Below are 17,724 nucleotides of genomic sequence, written 5' to 3'. Positions count from 1 at the left end.
ACACCTCTGAGGCACTGTCAGAACCAGGAGTTCAGAATCTTGGCTTTGTCACCCACTGTTGCTTCAGTAACCAAGACCGGGACTTAGACAACCAAGTGTGCATCTCTGGGAATCCCAAGATTTATTTGGAGAGAAACACTGGTAGAAATTGGACATGCAGTCAATAGCCATGAAGACTTGCCTATGTGTGTTAATGGACTCACATTTGTGTTTAGCAGCTTTAGACATTGGGATTACACTTATAGTTTCCAACTGGAATATATATAATCGGCCTCCCTGACTCAACTCTAAATTTCTCAAGGGCAGCTATTCAGTATGAACAGGGAGTTTAATTGGTTGATGATAGAATGAAAATAACCTCTAGAGGTTTAAATCTCTAGAAATGAAGAACAATTAAAAGTAGGTCAAGAACTTCCTATCTTAACCTGTGTTTCACACAGAAGACCTTGAAAATAATTTTTAAACTGTGTGACATTAGAAAATGTAACAATAAGAGGTTAACTGAATTAATATAATTTAATATCCAATGTGATCATGTGGTGGTGTCCCCTTATTTACCTTTCAGAATACCCAAAAATAAGCTTCTATTTCTGCTTGATATTCAGAAAGAGTGGCCCAAAAAGAATCTGACCAGACATGGGTTCAATCCCTGATCCAGGAAGATCCCACATGCTGCAGAGCAACTAAGCCTGTGCACCACAACTACCGAGCCTGTGGTCTAGAGCCTGGAGCCACAACTACTGAGCCCATGTGCTGCAACTCCTGAAGCCGGTAGGTCCTAGAGCCCGGGACCTAGAGCTAGGTCTAGGGACCTAGAGCTCCACAGCAAGAGAGGCCACCACAAATGAGAAGCCTACACACCACAACTAGAGAAAAGCCCTTGCAGCAATGAAGACCCAGCACAGCCAATAAATACATAAACAAATAAAATTATACATATACAAATAAAAAAGAGCCTGACCAAGAGTAATGGGGTGAATTTGATTTAGCTACTGACTTTTATGATTCTGATTCTGACATTTAACTTCCTTCCAGGTGTATTTCCTCATCTGCTAAACGAGGATTATATTTGTCTGTGACTCTCAGAGTTGTTATAAAAGCTTACATAACATTTAAAGGTATTTTATAATGTAAACTATTCTATATTAGAAGTGTTTGAGCACTCCTTCAGTCAATGAATGCATTTTAAGCAGTATTCATTTGTGGGCCATTTGCTATCACTGGGGAAAAAAAAAAGATGGTTCTCTATGGGGCAAATTTATACAGATAAGGTCACTGTTTGCAAAACTATATTGAAAACAGAGTCCTCTGCATAAAGTGGTCCTGAAGGTAAAGCCATTATTTCAACACAGGAACATTCAGCTATAATTCCTGCAGCATTTCCAAAAATGGAAGGGAAATCAGCATGCTGGGATCTTTGGAAGGTACAGCTGGCTCAGGCCAACAGCTTACCTGTTTGCTTTGATTTCAACTCCTGGCTCAGAGCAGGCAGTATTATCCTTGTTGATGTCGACAGATTATATCACTCACTGGCTAACCTCATGTTAATGCAGAGGAAACATCGCCATTTGGGAAGCAATTCTTACAGACTAGGTTACAAAGTTGAATGGATTAAGCAATACATGTCAGAAAAAATTTTGTAAAGAAGTTCTATGCACAGGACATGAGACATCTATAGACTCCCAAAAGTTTCAAATATTTCCTGTCTGTTTTTGTTTAACTTATTATTACTATGCAATGCAGTTTGGTATTTGACAAATACAAATCCAACTAAGAAAAAGAAATAATTTTTTATTTTTCCTGGTGAGTGAACCAGGGAAAAGCCACAGGGCAGGCTTAAAGTCTTTTAAACTCAGGATAATATAAGAATCAGAGAACCAGAAAATGTGTCAGAGAGATGTTTAGATGGCAGACATCTAGAGGATCTCCTATTTTGTCTTAAAAGATTTTTCAAAGATGGATATTCTATTGTCACTTCAAGTGGTCTAATGTTTGAGCTCTCTTAGATCAACAGAGCTTCTCTTTGCCTGAGCTCTCCTTTAACTTCAAGTTCAACAAATACTGCATCTCCACTGAGGAGATGGAAAACAACTGTCTAGCATTATCCTCTTGACTACCATTGAATATACAATGCTGCTGTATATTTATATAAAAATGCGCAAAACCTACACGGCACCTTCATGAAACTGAATGGGGAAAGATACCTCTTCTGGGTGGGTGCTTGTCCTGCCAGGCAGAGGATGCCTTAGCATGAGAAAGGTGCTCTTATATCCTTTATGAATTTAGTCTGAGCCAGGGCAACAGTCTGGCAAGCCCCCATTGGCCATTTTGGCTGCAACTCCTTGTTCAGTGTACAGATTCAACAACCGTATGGAATACTTCTTCAATACTTGAGGATAATCACTATCCCAGCTCGGCTGTCTATCAACAACAGTGCCCCACATCTGTTTGCGTTTTACAAAGTTCCTTTGACATTATCTCTTTTAATTCCTTTAAGAATCACCTAAAGAGATATTTTCATTTCATAGATAAGGAAATTTAGATAAAGAAGCTAAGATAGGTTAAAGTACTTGGCTAATAAGTGGAGAGGCTTATTTTCACATCCAGTCTGTGTGCTTGCTGCTCCGTCTTCATTCCCCAGCTTAGACATACCAGCTTTGAGGGTCATTTTCCATCCATCTATTTCTCCCCACTCACAGTTATCTTTGTAGAACCCTCAGTCTCACGTCTTAGTTTGGAGCTCCAAAATCCGGACACCAGCGTTTATATCAGCTCAGGAGTCAACAGCCTTTATGGAGTCCACAGTGAGAGAACCCTAAGAACCAGAAGGCACAGTTCCTGAGCTTGGGAGAAGCATTGTTTTCAAGCTGACGCAAATGGCATTGTTACTAAAGCTTGCCTACGTTTGCTTCTCTTGTGAATGTGAGTTACTTTTTAACATTATGATTTGACACTGTTCATCAGAATGTTAATGCCATACTTTCCCTCAGTTTTCCTCAATTTGTACCTTTAGTATTTCATTTTAGATCCTAAATGACTATTTCAAAATAATCCTTTATCATATTCATTTTAATTCTTTTTCTAACTTTCAATGAACAACGTTCTCCTTATCCTGCCTTATTTAGAGGCACCTACAAATTTAGCCAATATAGGTTCAATACTTGATTTCAAGTCATGTGGGTCATCTCTCTTAGATCTTCTACTAATGACAGAATCTCTCAGTAAGAGGGTTAAGATGTGTCATGTTATGTCTCTAAATCCACTGGAGTGGGAGTCAGCAAAATTTTTCTGTAAAGGGATAGAGAGTAAATATTTTAGGTCTTGTAGGCCAGATGGTCTCTGTCACAACTGTTCAACTCTGCCCTCATAGCACAGAAGTAGCCATTGACAATACATAAGTAAACAGGCATGATTGTTGTGTTCCAATATGGCTTGATGTATAGATACTAAAGTCTGAATTTCATATAATTTTCACAAGTCACAAAGTATTATTTTCCTTTTGGTTTTTTTCCTGACCATTTAAACATTTAAAAATTATTCTTAGCTCACAGACTATACAAGAGCAGACTAGGATTTGTCAAAGTTGCTAGCTCTGACATAGAGATCAATACTTACATTAACATACTGTGAACTAGCTATGTATCTGATAAGGGGTTAATACCCAAAATATATAAAGAACTCACACAATTCAATAGCAAAAATATCCAATTAAAAATGGGCTGAAGAAGTGAATAGACATTTTTCTAAAGAAGAACAGCAGATGGCCAACAGGTATATAAAAAGGTCCTTGACATTCCTAATCATCAGGGAAATGCAAACCAAAATCACAATGAGATATCACCTCATACCTGTTAGAATGGCTATCATCAAAAACATGAGAAATAAGCATTGCCAAGGAACTAGAGAAAAGGGAAAGTGAATGTTGATTAGAATGTAAATTGGTGCAGTCATTATGGAAAACAGTATTGAGTTTCCTCAAAAAAATTAAAAATAGAACTACCATACGATCTAGCAATTCCATTTCTGGGTATGTATCTGAAGGAAATGAAACTAACATACCCAAGAGATATCTGCACCTCCATGGTCATTGCAATATTATTTATAACAGCTAAGACATGGAAACAACATAAGCGTTCACTGACAGATGAATGGCTAAAGAAAATATTGTATATCTACAATAGAATATTATTCAGTCATAAAAACAAGGAAATTCTGCCATTTGCAACAACATGAAGGGAACTTGAGACCATTATGTTAAGTGAAACAACACAGACAAACACAAATACTATATGATCTTTTTCATATTTTCTATGATCCAAATTCATAGAAACAGAAAATAAACTGGTGGCTACCAGAGGCTGGGGGTGGGGAGGCGGTGGAAAAAATCAATGAAGGTGGTCAATACATAAAATTCCAGGTATAAGATGAATAGATTCTGAGGTGTAAAGTACAGCATAATGGGACTTTCCTAGTGGTCCAGTGGCTAAGAATCCATGTGCTCATTGCAGTGGCCCGGGTTTGACCTGTGGTCAGAGAACTAGGCACTGTTCTCTGAAACTTCTTAGTAACTTCTTAGTAACTATGTGACTAAGAAGTTCACATACCACAACTAAAGATCCTGCATGCTATAGAAGGAACATACTTCAACATAATAAAAGCCATAGATGATAAACCCACAGCAAACATTATCCTCAGTGGTGAAAAATTGAAAGCATTTCCCCTAAAGTCAGGAAAAAGACAAGGGTGCCCACTCTCACCACTACTATTTAATGTAGTTTTGAAAGTTTTAGCCGCAGCAATCAGAGAAGAAAAAGAAATAAAAGGAAACCAGATTGGAAAAGAAGTAAAATTCTCACTGTTTGCAGATGACATGATCCTCTACATAGAAAACCCTAAAGACACCACCAGAAAATTACTAGAGTTAATCAATGAATATAGTAAAGTTGCAGAATATAAAATTAACACACAGAAATCCCTTGCATTCCTATACTCACAATGAGAAAACAGAAAGAGAAATTAAGGAAACAATTCCATTCACCATTGCAACAAAAAGAATAAAATACTTAAGAACAAATCCACCTAAAGAAACAAAAGACCTATATACAGAAAACTATAAAACACTGGTGAAAGAAATCAAAGAGGACACAAACAGATGGAGAAATAGACCATGTTCATGAATCAGAAGAATCAATATGGTGAAAATGAGTATACTACTCAAAGCAATCTATAGATTCAATGCAATCCCTATCAAGCTACCAATGGTATTTTTCAGAGAACTATAACAAATAATTTCACAATTTGTATGGAAATTGTGAAAAAACCTTGAATAGCCAAAGCAATCTTGAGAAAGAAGAATGGAACTGGAGGAATCAACCTGCCTGACTTCAGACTATACTACAAAGCTACAGTTGTAAAGACAGTACGATACTGGCACAAAGACAGAAATATAGGTAAATGGAACAAAATAGAAAACCCAGAGATAAATCCACGCACCTATGGACACCTTATCTTTGACAAAGGAGGCAAGAATATACAATGGAGAAAAGACAATCTCTTTAACAAGTGGTGCTGGGAAAACTGGTCAACCACTTGTAAAAGAATGAAACTAGAACACTTTCTAACACCATATACAAAAATAAACTCAAAATGGGTTAAAGATATAAATGTAAGACCAGAAACTATAAAACTTCTAGAGGAAAACATAGGCAAAACACTCTATGACATAAATCACAGCAGGATCCCCTATGACCCACCTCCCAGAGTAATGGAAATAAAAACAAAAATAAACAAATGGGACCTAATTAAACTTAAAAGCTTTTGCACAACAAAGGAAACTATCAGCAAGGTGAAAAGACAGCCTTCAGAATGGGAGAAAATAATAGCAAATGAAGCAACTGACAAAGAATTAATCTCCAAAATACACAAACAGCTCATGCAGCTCAATTCCAGAAAAATAAACGACCCAATCAAAAAATGAGCCAAAGAACTAAACAGACATTTCTCCAAAGAAGACATACAGATGGCTAACAAACACATGAAAAGATGCTCAACATCACTCATTATCAGAGAAATGCAAATCAAAACCACAATGAGGGACCATCTCACTCCAGTTAGAACGGCTGCTATCAAAAAGTCTACGAACAATAAATGCTGGAGAGGGTGTGGAGAAAAGGGAACCCTCTTACACTGTTGGTGGGAATGCAAACTAGTACAGCCAATATGGAGAACAGTGTGGAGACTCCTTAAAAAACTGGAAACAGAACTTCCATACAACCCAGCAATCCCACTGCTGGGCATACACACCGAGGAAACCAGAATTGAAAGAGACACATGTACCCCAATGTTCATCAGAGCACTGTTTACAATAGCTAGGAATGGAAGCAACCTAGATGTCCATCAGCAAAATAACTGGCAAGACAGATGTGGTACATATACACAATGGAATATCACTCAGCTATTAAAAAGAAGGCATTTGAATCAGTTCTAATGAGGTGGATTAAACTGGAGACTATTATACAGAGTGAAGTAAGTCAGAAAGAAAAACACCAATACAATATATAAATGCATATATATGGAATTTAGAAAGACGGTAACAATGACCCTATAGGTGAGACAGCAAAAGAGACCCAGATATAAAGAATAAACTTTTGGACTCTGTGGAAGAAGGCAAGGGTGGGATGATTTGAGAGAATAGCATTGAAACATGTATATTACCATATGTGAAACAGATCACCAGTCCAAGTTCAATGCATGAAACATAGCACTCAAAGCTGGTGCATTGGGATAACCCTGAGGGATGGCATGGGGAGGGAGTTGGGTGGGGGGTTCAGGATGGGGGACACACGAACATCCATGGCTGATTCATGTCAATGTATGGCAAAACCCACTATAATATTGTAAAGTAATTAGTTTCCAATTAAAATAAATTAATTAATTAAAAAAAAAAAAGATCCTGCATGCTGCAACTAGGACCCAATGCAGTCAAATACATCAATATTTAAAAAATAATAAAGTACTGCATGGTGACTAAAGTTAACAATACTGTATCATACTTAAAAGGTGCTAAGAGACTAGATTTTTAAAGTTCTCATTATAAGAACACAAAATTCATAACTACATGAAGTGATGGATGTTAACTAAACTTACCGTGGTGATCATTTTGTGATATATAAACATATCATATCATCATGTTATACATCTAAAACGAATACTATGTTATATGCCAGTCATATTTCAATAAAACCAGGAAAAGATAAAAAGCCTATTCTCATCCTCATATATTCTATTAATTTTACATACAGGTATACAGTCTAGATGATATATTCTTATGGAAAGCCATTAAAACATGAGTAAATAAAAATAATTTATAAAATTTAGATGCCCATGGTAATTGAGCCTATTCTAAACAGTATCATTTATACATTGATCAGTTCAGTTCAGTTCAGCCACTCAGCTATGTCCGACTCTTTGCAACCCCATGGACTGCAGCACGCCAGGCTTCCCTGTCCATCACCAACTCCCAGAGTTTACTCAAACTCATGTCCATCGAGCCAGTGATGCCATCCAACCATCTCATTCTCTGTTGTCCCCTTCTCCTCCCGCCTTCAATCTTTCCCAGCATCAGGGTCTTTTCTAGTGAGTCAGTTCTTCACATCAGGTGGCCAAAGTACTGGAGTTTCAGCTTCAGCATCTGTCTTTCCAACGAGTATGCAGGACTGATTTCCTCTAGGATGGATTGGTTGGATCTCCTTGCAGTCCAAGGGACTCTCAAGAGTCTTCTCCAACACCACAGTTTAAAAGCATCAATTCTTCAGGCACTCAGCTTTCTTTATAGTCCAACTCTCACATCCATGCATGACGACTGGAAAAACAATAGCTTTGACTAGACAGACCTTTGTTGGCAAAATAATGTCTCTGCTTTTTATACATTGATAGATACTTATCTATACATATACATTGATAGATATTACATAGATAGATAGTCATCGCTTACCAAAGAAGCATTTGTTAAGTGCTTGCTATAACTTAGATGAAAGACACAGGAAGAATAAATATGTACTCACTACCTTTGACATTTTGGTGAAAGAAGCTTATATTAAATACACAAATAAATCTTCCTAGCTCATAATCTGAACAAAAGCAGGCTAGGATTTGGCAAGGTTTGCTATCCCTGATGTGAAAATCAATACTTATATTAACGTACTGTGAACAATATTTACAAAGTAATGTGTTTACAAATTAAAGTCCCACCTGGCCTTTTTTATGTTCCCTGAGATAGAGTTTCTTTATCTTGAAATCATTTCCATCACTCTTTTTATTAACTTGAACACTAATGTACCTACTGTATAAAGAAGTACCTAGTTTTCTTCTTTACTAATGGCAATAAATGCCTCTATGAAGCTGCATAAAACCACTGAAGTGAGAATATTAACAGGTTTAGTCTTCTCTATTTGAATATGCCTGGAAATGAACTTGAACAAATCCCCGAGAGGAAACTTCTTTGATAGTTTCCAGGCAAGTGACTGCTGACATTTTTACATTACCAAGCACAGTATGGCTCAGTGGTAAAGAATCCATCTGCAGTGCGGGAGATGTGGGTTCAATCCCTGGGTCAGGAAGCTCCCCTGGAGAAGGAAACAGCAACCCACTCCAGTATTCTTGCCTGAGAAATCCCATGGACAGAGGAGCCTGGTGGGCTACAGTCCATGGGTTGCAAAGAGTCGGACACGACTAAGCAACTAACCACCACCACTACTGTGAACTAGGGACAAGTAACTACAACTTCATGAAAGTTATATGAAAGTTACAGATACACAAACCCTCTCAGTTTCCCAGGTAGTAAAATCACTAGAATCAAATCCTAAAGCCCAGAAGCAGAAACTAAGAAAAATATGTTTAATGAAATAAATTTCAAATTCAACCAAGAAACAACTTGCTCCTGTCAAGTTCGATTACAGTTTGCTCCGGTTAGGTATATTCATTTATTCAAATTAGGTTTCAGATGTTCATATTTCCCCTTTCCCTCCAAACTCTGGCTTTATGAAGTATTCATAGAAAGAAATATATGAAAAGCTGTTTGACTCCACGTCACTAGTAAACAGCTCCAGGCAGTGAGCAAGGTCCGCTCCCCTTGTTGCCCTTGGCTTGGGAGTCTGAGCAGCCACGTCAGCCTCTCCTTTCCATCTTAGGCAATTTTAATCCAGCCCCACAGTCCAGATTCATGGTACCCGGCTTCTAGTTTGGTTACACGCCTCTGTGAACAAAGTTAAATAAATGATTCAGATTCAGGACAGTAAACTTTGGATGGATCTTTTTTCAAGAATAATTTCCAGGTGGTAGGATGAACTGGAGAGAAGGATAAAGAAATGGAGAAATTACCTGTGGAGGAAAATGTAAAGTGGCCTCCAAGACTACTGGCCTCATTAGGATTTTGGACCCAAAAACACTATATGCTAAAAAAAATGAAAAATCTGCATCCTGTGGATATAGCTATTTTGGACTTTGGCTATGATATCTGGATCAGGCTGTTGTCTAACCTTCCCTTTTCTCTTAGCCCACTTCTAGGCATGTATCCTAGTGAAAGAATCCTCAATAGAGAAAAAAAGCTTTCAAGCTCAAAGATATTTATTATAATATAATTATGACAGAAAAAGAAAAACCTAAATAGGTAAACATGTGGGGGTGCAGTGAAGTGAAAGTCGCTCAGTTGTGTCTGACTCTTTGCGACCCCATGGACTATACAGTTCATAGAATTCTCCAGGCCAGAATACGGGAGTTGGTAGCCTCTCCCTTCTCCAGGGGAGCTTCCCAACTCAGGGATCAAACCCAGGTCTCCTGCATTGCAGGTGGATTCTTTACCAGCTGAGCCACAAGGGAAGCCCAAGAATATTGGAGCGGGTGAAATGAAGTGAAGTGAAGTGAAGTCGCTCAGTCATGTCCGGCTCTTTGCGACCCCATGGACTGTAGCATACTACGCTCCTCCGTCCATGGGATTTTCCAGGCAAGAGTACTGGAGTGGGTTGCCATTTCCTTCTCCAGAGGATCTTCCTGACCAAGGGATTGAACCCAGGTCTCCTGCACTGAAGGCAGACACTTTACCACCTGAGCCCCCAGGGAAGTCCTCCAAGGATCTTCCTGACCCAGGAATTGACCCAGGTCTCCTGCATTGCAGGCAGATTCTTTACCAACTGAGCTATCAGGGAAGTTGGAGAGACTAAGTTAACTAAGCAGTACATACTCAATGAGTAGTGTAAGTATTTATAATACAAGAAAAAATTTAAAAAGCTGGATATGAAACTGCATGTGTAATATGATTCCCACTAATAAAAAGGATATTCACATAGAAAACATGGGAAGAAAACATTACAAATAACAGCTATCTTGCTCTTTAAACTATTACACACTTGATATGTACTATTTCACATGCATTGGTACAATCATAGAGAAAACATACGGAAAGCCTAGTGAGCTACTGCTTAGAGAAAAATGCTGAACTTTTTTCCAAGCTAAAGCTGCATGGAAAAACTGGGTGCAATTATTTTGAAAACTTCTATATCAAGAGCATTAAATTTAAATACCAACAGGAGTCAAACACAGCATAAATAAAAGAAACTGCACTGGGACAATTTTCAAGTTGGCAAGCACCTGCCCCTTCTGAGGGAGACCACCTCTTCTTCACTCTTGACATTTGAGAATGCATCTAAAGTTTTCAAGAAAAATTCTAAGTATGGATTTCAAGCGAAATCTCTTCAGTTTTGCATGTTAAATCTGAATTTAAAGTATAAATATATTTCCCAGGCCAGATAAAACAGGCCAGATGATTTTTTTGGCCCCAAAGCTGCCCATTTGCATCTTTTGCTCTATATCTGAATAAGTACAAGTGCACACACATCAATAGATGTTAGAGACAATCCAACCAAAATGGACCTGAAAACTCTAGAAAACAAAAAGTCCATATCCTGCAGATTTAGCTATTTTGGGTTTTGCTTCCATAGAAGCAAAATCTTCTTTAATATGCATGGATGCTTTTATAATGAAAACATTAAAGCATTATTTTTCACTAAAGTACAGGGTTTATCTTTTTTGAAGCTTTCTCAGGATGTGGAGATTCTTTTCATTTTTCTCTACATATTATAGCCATTAAATTAAACTTTTAATTGTTCTTATGAGGATGTTACAGACAGCACTGATGGAGTCATACATACAAGACAAAGACATCAGCACGAAAAATGACAACTATGCAAAGTGGACTATGTCCACTATGTCCATCCTTAAAAAGGATGTCACGTTAACTCAACATAGCTGCCTAGTCACTCTCTCTCTCTCTCCCCATACCCTTGACCTCGTCCCACCACAACCCAATCGGTGGAGGTAATTGTGTCCCTTGAGCCTACTGACAAAAATCACAAAAGTATAGCCCAGGAGGGGAGGGAACAGGAGGGAAGTCACTAAGCTTATGAGAACTTATGATAATGTAGGAAGAGTTGACAACTAGGAAAAAGTGAAAGGTTTTACATCCTACCCCAAATTCTTTTAATAATTCTACTTGGAAAGTTGAGCTGTTTCTCCAGACATTTAAAAAAAGGGAATGAAAAAACCATCTGCAATTCTACTCAAGACAGAGTTGCAGATTTTGGAGAAAAAGCATAAGGGAAGTGAGATTTGCTCTTCTACAAATACAAGTGCTGTTAAGGGCCCTTTTACTTTGCTTTATACGTTCCTCATAAGATCAAAGGGATAGTTCAAGTTTCACTTTGTGCTCAGGGGTGGCATGCCCTGTTATGTCAGGAGTCATATTTTCATCCATTCTTTTGCTTCTCCTTGAGAATGTACTCTGTTTTCTGGCCTGTTCTAAGAGCCCCTGGGAAGCTTCCTGCTTGGCATAACAAGAAAGTGTTTGAGAAAGTGGGCTTTCAGGGAGTCGTGGGGCACTGCAGTGGGCAGGGGGTAGTGAGATGAAGTGGTTAAGGGTTTGTATGCTTTTGAACTTCTGCCAGGACTGCTTGATATTCTCTGGTATTTCCTCTGAAAGATTATTATGGTTTGTCACAGTGATGCACTGTTAAACGTTTAACAACTAGTTCTCTGAGGAAAAGAACCCTTATCTATATAGCACTTGCTCATTTTTCTGGTGTAGATGCTCCCACCAGAGCTGATTTCACTAAATGCAGAGCCAGGAAGAGAAATGCACAACAGGCTCCTCCAGCTCACCCCTAGTCTGTCTTCTGCTCCATCTTCGTCTCATCAGAGTGTCTGAGGCTTTCCGGTAGGGATGCTCAGCCTGTAAGCAGTGCCTGCTGTGAAGAAACCCACTTTATCCTCTGTTGCTGCTTTAACCACCATTGTTCAGACAGTCTTTGTGATCTTTTTCAGCTGATCACATTGTTGAACAATTTTATGTTACTTCTATTTCTCTCTTCTTACAGTTTATCTTTTTCATTTTATTGATTTTATTTCTTTACCACTGTTTATCTCAACAGGGAAACACTGAATCTAAAATTGCCCCTTCTCTGAAAAAGGTACAGAGCTCACACCATGGTAGACACTAAAAGGTCCTCTTGTAGTCAATTTGGGACTCACTCTGGGACTAAGCTTAGTTGCCTCCTGAGAGATCAATGATATTAGTTATGCTGTTCAGATTGGCAATGTGCAATTGACGAGTCAGCTGCTGCGGCAGTACTACTGTGTTTTTAGACACGGCCATCTCAATAACTTGGAATAACAAATATTTATTTCTCACTCACAGTCTGCAGGTCCATGGCAGCTGCTCCTCTTCAGGCTGAATGTAGGTTTCAGGACGCAGGTCCATCCTGTACATCTTCTTCCAGGGCCCACAATGAAGGACGACAGGCTTCTAGAGCTTGATCTAACTGTAGAGTTCCTAAAGCTGGTGCTTAGAACTGTCACGTGGACTTCTTTGTCCATGTTCCACTGGCCAGAGCAAGTCACATGGCCAAGCCCATCATCAGTGGGGAAGTAGACTCCACCCTAAAGGGAAGGGGAGCAGAGACGGGAACATCTGCTAAGCGACGTTCCATTACAACAACTCTTGAAGGTATTGCATGCTCAATGAAGGTGCTCTGTGAGCTAGTTTCTCCTGGAAGCCTCCCGGGGTGAGAAGGAAAAGGGTAGACAATAGAAGGGTGGAAAAACCACAAAATGAGCAGCTTTCTGTATAATTCCCTGGGAGGAAATCCCTCACATCTGACCACCTCAAAGTATACGACAAGGAAAGTGGGTTGAAAGGGCTGCCCTCAGGCATGGCGGATCCTCACTGTAAGGGATTGCCAGCTTATATGCATAACTTGGTGGGGGGTGGAGGGGCTTTCTTTAAGAAAAGAAATACGAAATTACAAATATAAAATTAGATTTTAAAGTTTTTATTTAAAGTGAGAAAATAAACCACAAATCACACATTTTGGAAAAAATTGATAATTACCCAAAAATCCCCCAAATCCAGAAAAAGGATATTTTAATTAACAAACTACCTGACATGCCTCTATAATATTGTCCTAGATTTTTTGCCTGCAAATATTTTGATAGTCTCGGACAACAACTTGGTAATATCACATGTTAAGAGAATAGATTCATTTTTTAATTTTTTCCTATTTCATTGAAGTATAGTTGATTTACAATGTTGTGTTAATTTTTCCTGCACAGCAAAGTGGTTGTTACATGGTCATACATACATACATATATATACATTATTTTTCATATCCTTTCCATTATTCAGTTCAGTTCAGTTCAGTTCAGTTGCTCAGTCGTGTCCGACTCCTTGCAACCCCATGAATCGCAGCACGCCAGGCCTCCCTGTCCATCACTAACTCCCGGAGTTCACTCAAACTCATGTCCATCGAGTCGGTGATGCCATCCAGCCATCTCATCCTCTGTTGTCCCCTTCTTCCCCTGCCCCCAATCCCTCCCAGCATCAGGGTTTTTCCAATGAGTCAACTCTTTGCATGAGTATTACAAGATATTAAATATAGTTCCCTGTTTTATAAAGTAGGGTCTTGTTGTTTTTCCAAAGAATAGATGGGTTTAGTCATTCCTCTAGCATGAAAGTTTCTGACTATCTCAAACTTATTTTTCCTCTACAACCCTCACACTCTGGCTGATAATGATAACAACCCTCATTATCTGGCTGATAATGATAATACCACTGGCCCTGGACCTTCACACTGAAAGAATTAACACACTGATTAGGAAGAGTATTCCTGGAAACAACCCAAAATGTCTATCAACTGATGAATGGATTAACAAAATGGAGCACTATTCAGGCACAAAAAGGAATAATATACTGATTCATGCTAAAATGTAGATAAGCCTTGAAAACACTGTGCTAAGTAAGGAAAGCCAGACACAACAGGCACATATATTATATGATTCCATTTATATGAAGTGTCCAGAATAAGCAAATTCAGAAACAGAAGATATTTAGGAAGGGATTTAGGAGTCGGCTGGTGAGAGGAAGGGAGAGAATAGGTAGGGACTACTGATGTGGTTTCTTTAGGGGAGGGATGAAAATGTTCTAGAATTAAAGAGCTGTGATAGTTTCACAACTTTGCGGCTACTGCTGCTAAGTCGCTTCAGTCGTGTCCAACTCTGTGCTACCCCATAGACGGCAGCCCACCAGGCTCCGCCATCCCTGGGATTCTCCAGGCAAGAACACTGGAGTGGGTTGCCATTTCCTTCTCCAACGCAGGAAAGTGAAAAGGGAAAGTGAAGTCGCTCAGTCGTGTCTGACTCTTCGCGACCCCATGGACTGCAGTCTAGCAGGCTCCTCCATCCATGGATTTTCCAGGCAAGAGTACTGGAGTGCGGAACATACTAAAGTCACTAAACTATATGCTTTTAAAAGGTCAAGTTTATAATATGTGAGTTATAGCTAAAACTTAAAATTTTTAAGATCATTCCTAAAAGCCACTCTTATATTCAAACAGCCAGAAATAAGTATACCCAGAATACCTGCAAACTATATAAATATATCTCACTGAACCCAAACTCAATGTATATCTTTAATTTAACATCCTTTTAGCCAGACCCCAAAATAGCCTTGGCTGCCATGTGATACAAAGGGGTGGTTATAGAAGTCAGCATAGAAAGAGACACTGGTTTTACCCTTCTAAATTGTACAAAGCCACATGACCAAGTCAACCTATCATTAGGGCCCCGGACCATCCTTACATGCCAAGCACCCACCCCACTTCCCCACCCCCACCCACAGTGTCGGCCACACGCATTTAAATTTTAGAAAACGGTCAAGCAGTCCTGAATATTTTTACACAGCTTCTTCAAGGCAAACAAAGCAACAATTTCTCAGCTAAGCTATTAAATCCTGTTTACATTGTACCTGAATGTCTAAAATGACATACTTCCCCTTTGAAAAAAGACAGCTTTAAAAGAGGTTTCTTTTCTGTGTTCAGGACGTTGCAAATTTTCCCCCCCTCCATGAAACAGAGGGTAAGCTCTGATTAGAATCCCTCTCAAGGGGGTCTGACCTTGCCCAGAGGATCAAAGTCCAAATTTCATCTCACCACCAAGGCCTAATGAGAATTCCAGAGCCCTCCAGATCATCTCAGTTTTGGCAAATCCGCCCTCGGGCTGACCCTCACCCACATGGAAGCCCCTCTCCCCATCTGTAGCCCTGAGCTTGGCCTGCACCTGGCTGGCTTCTGCTCGAGCCTCTCCCCTGCTCAGCTGGAAACTGGACTCTGGTGTCTGTAAATTCTCCAGCTGCCGGGACCCAAACTGCTTCTCAGCCTGGAGGAGAAGTCCTGCCAGATGCAGGGGCTGTAATTCATTTATTTGAGGATTATATAATTTCAAACGCCAACAGACAAATACATGGAGATATCTGCCTGTGTTTCTGACTTTGAGTGGCCCATTTCTCAAAGGCCAAACAATATTCTTTTGGATGCAAGCTTCAAATACCTTCCCATTCAGATATTAACCAGAAATCAGCTTTAAGAAAAACAAATTGTCCTTGCTTCTTAACTAAACGTTCATTCCTCTTCTTGTCTCACTTTAGCAAAGATGAGTAAATAAGCACTAATCCCAATGGCCATCAGAGGGTTGGCTTCTGAGATATCTGGCTGTGTGTTCTGTGCTTTGTCAGTCAGTCGTGTCTGACTCTTTGTGACCCCATGGACTGTAGCCAACCAGGCTCCTCTGTCCATGGGGATTCTCCAGGCAAGAATACTGGAGTGGGCTGCCATGCCCTCCTCCAGGGGATCTTCCCAGGCCAAGGATCGAACCCAGGTCTCCCACGTTGCAGGCAGATTCTTCACCATCTGAGCCACCAGGAAAGCCCTGGCTAGGCTGGCCTAAACTGAGGCTTTCATTTCAAAATGCTGTACCAAGTACAAGTTGAAGTTTCCTTTGAGTGGCTAGAAATAATTGTGCTTAAAAACTAGATTAAGAATCTGAGAGCTTCTCTAGTGGCTCAGTGGTAAGGAAACCACCTGCCAATGCAGGAGACATGGGTTGCAGGATACAATGCAGGCGACATCAGTCCCTCGTGGGGGAAGATCTCACATGCTGAGGAGCAACTAAGCCCGTACACCATAACTATTAAGCCTGTGCTCTAGAGCCTGGGACCCGCAACTACTGAGCCCACGTGAAACGACTACTGCAGTCCACTCACCCTACAGCCTGTCCTCCTCAACAAGAGAAGCCATTGCAATGAGAAGCACAAGCACCACAACAACAGAGAAGTCCCTGCTCGCCACAATTAGAGAAAGCCCACATGCAGCGATGAAGACTCAGCACGGCCAAAAATAAAATAAATAAAATTATATTTAGTAGGAAGTCAAGAGATACCTGGAGTAACAGGCAAGTTTGGCCTTGGAGTACAAAATGAAGCATGGCAAAGTTTGCCAAGAGAATGCACTGGTCATAGCAAACACCCTCTTCCAACAACACAAGAGATGACTCTACACATGGACATCACCAGATGCTCAATACTGAAATCAGATTGATTATATTCTTTGCAGCCAAAGATGGAGAAGCTCTACACAGTCAGCAAAAACAAGACTGGGAGCGGACTGTGATTTGGATCATGAGCTCCTTGTTGCCAAATTCAGACTTAAATTGAAGAAAGTAGGAAAAACCACTAGACCATTCAGATATGACCTAAATCAAATCCCTTACGATTATACAGAGGAAGTCACAAATAAATTCAAGGGATTAGATTTGATTGAGTGGGAGGCCATGATCAAAACCATCCTCAAGAAAAAGAAATGCAAAAAGGCAAAATGGTTGTCTGAGGAGGACTTACAAATAGATGAGAAAAGAAGAGAAGCAAAGGCAAAGGACAAAAGGAAAAACACATCCATCTGAATACAGATTTCCAAAGAATAGAAAGGAGGGATAAGAAAGCCTTCCTCAGCGATCAATGCAAAGAAATAGAGGAAAACAACAGAATGGGAAAGACTAGAGATCTCTTCAAGAAAATTAGAAAACATTTCATGCAAAGATGGGCACAATAAAGGACAGAAATGGTATGTACCTAACAGAAGCAGAAGATATTAAGAAGAGGTGGCAAGAATACACAGAATACAATAAAGATACAATAAAGATCTTCATGATGCAAATAACCACGATGGTGTGATCACTCAACTAGAGCCAGACATCCTGGATTGAAAAGTCAAGCGGACCTAAGGAAGCAACACTACGAACAAAGTTAGTGAAAGTGATAGAATTCCAGCTGAGCTATTTCAAATCCTA

General features: G+C 39.6%; 1 long non-coding RNA gene across 9 annotated transcripts in view; it reads right to left on the bottom strand.

The window, feature by feature from the left end:
* Positions 1-1,771: 1,771 nt before the first annotated feature.
* LOC147364604 (uncharacterized) overlaps positions 1,772-17,724 on the bottom strand; it is a 169,924-nt gene continuing 153,971 nt past the window's right edge. For 5 of the 9 annotated variants that reach the window (XR_015134753.1, XR_015134754.1, XR_015134758.1 and 2 more), the window contains 2 exons: positions 12,744-12,987; positions 1,772-2,815 (listed from right to left, as the gene is read on the bottom strand). This is a non-coding gene — a long non-coding RNA (uncharacterized LOC147364604). Of the gene's footprint in view, positions 2,816-7,259; positions 7,862-8,881; positions 9,254-12,743; positions 12,988-17,724 lie in introns of those variants that run through there. The other 4 variants (XR_015134756.1, XR_015134761.1, XR_015134757.1 and 1 more) reach the window with 2 other exon arrangements.

This window comes from Bos grunniens, chromosome 10 (genome assembly GCF_055505025.1).
Source record: "Bos grunniens cultivar Pamir isolate PY7600 chromosome 10, Bosgru_T2T1.0, whole genome shotgun sequence".
Lineage (NCBI taxonomy): Eukaryota > Metazoa > Chordata > Mammalia > Artiodactyla > Bovidae > Bos > Bos grunniens.
The sequence above is the reverse complement of the archived record's forward strand: the minus strand, read 5'-3'. Positions and strand labels throughout refer to the sequence as shown.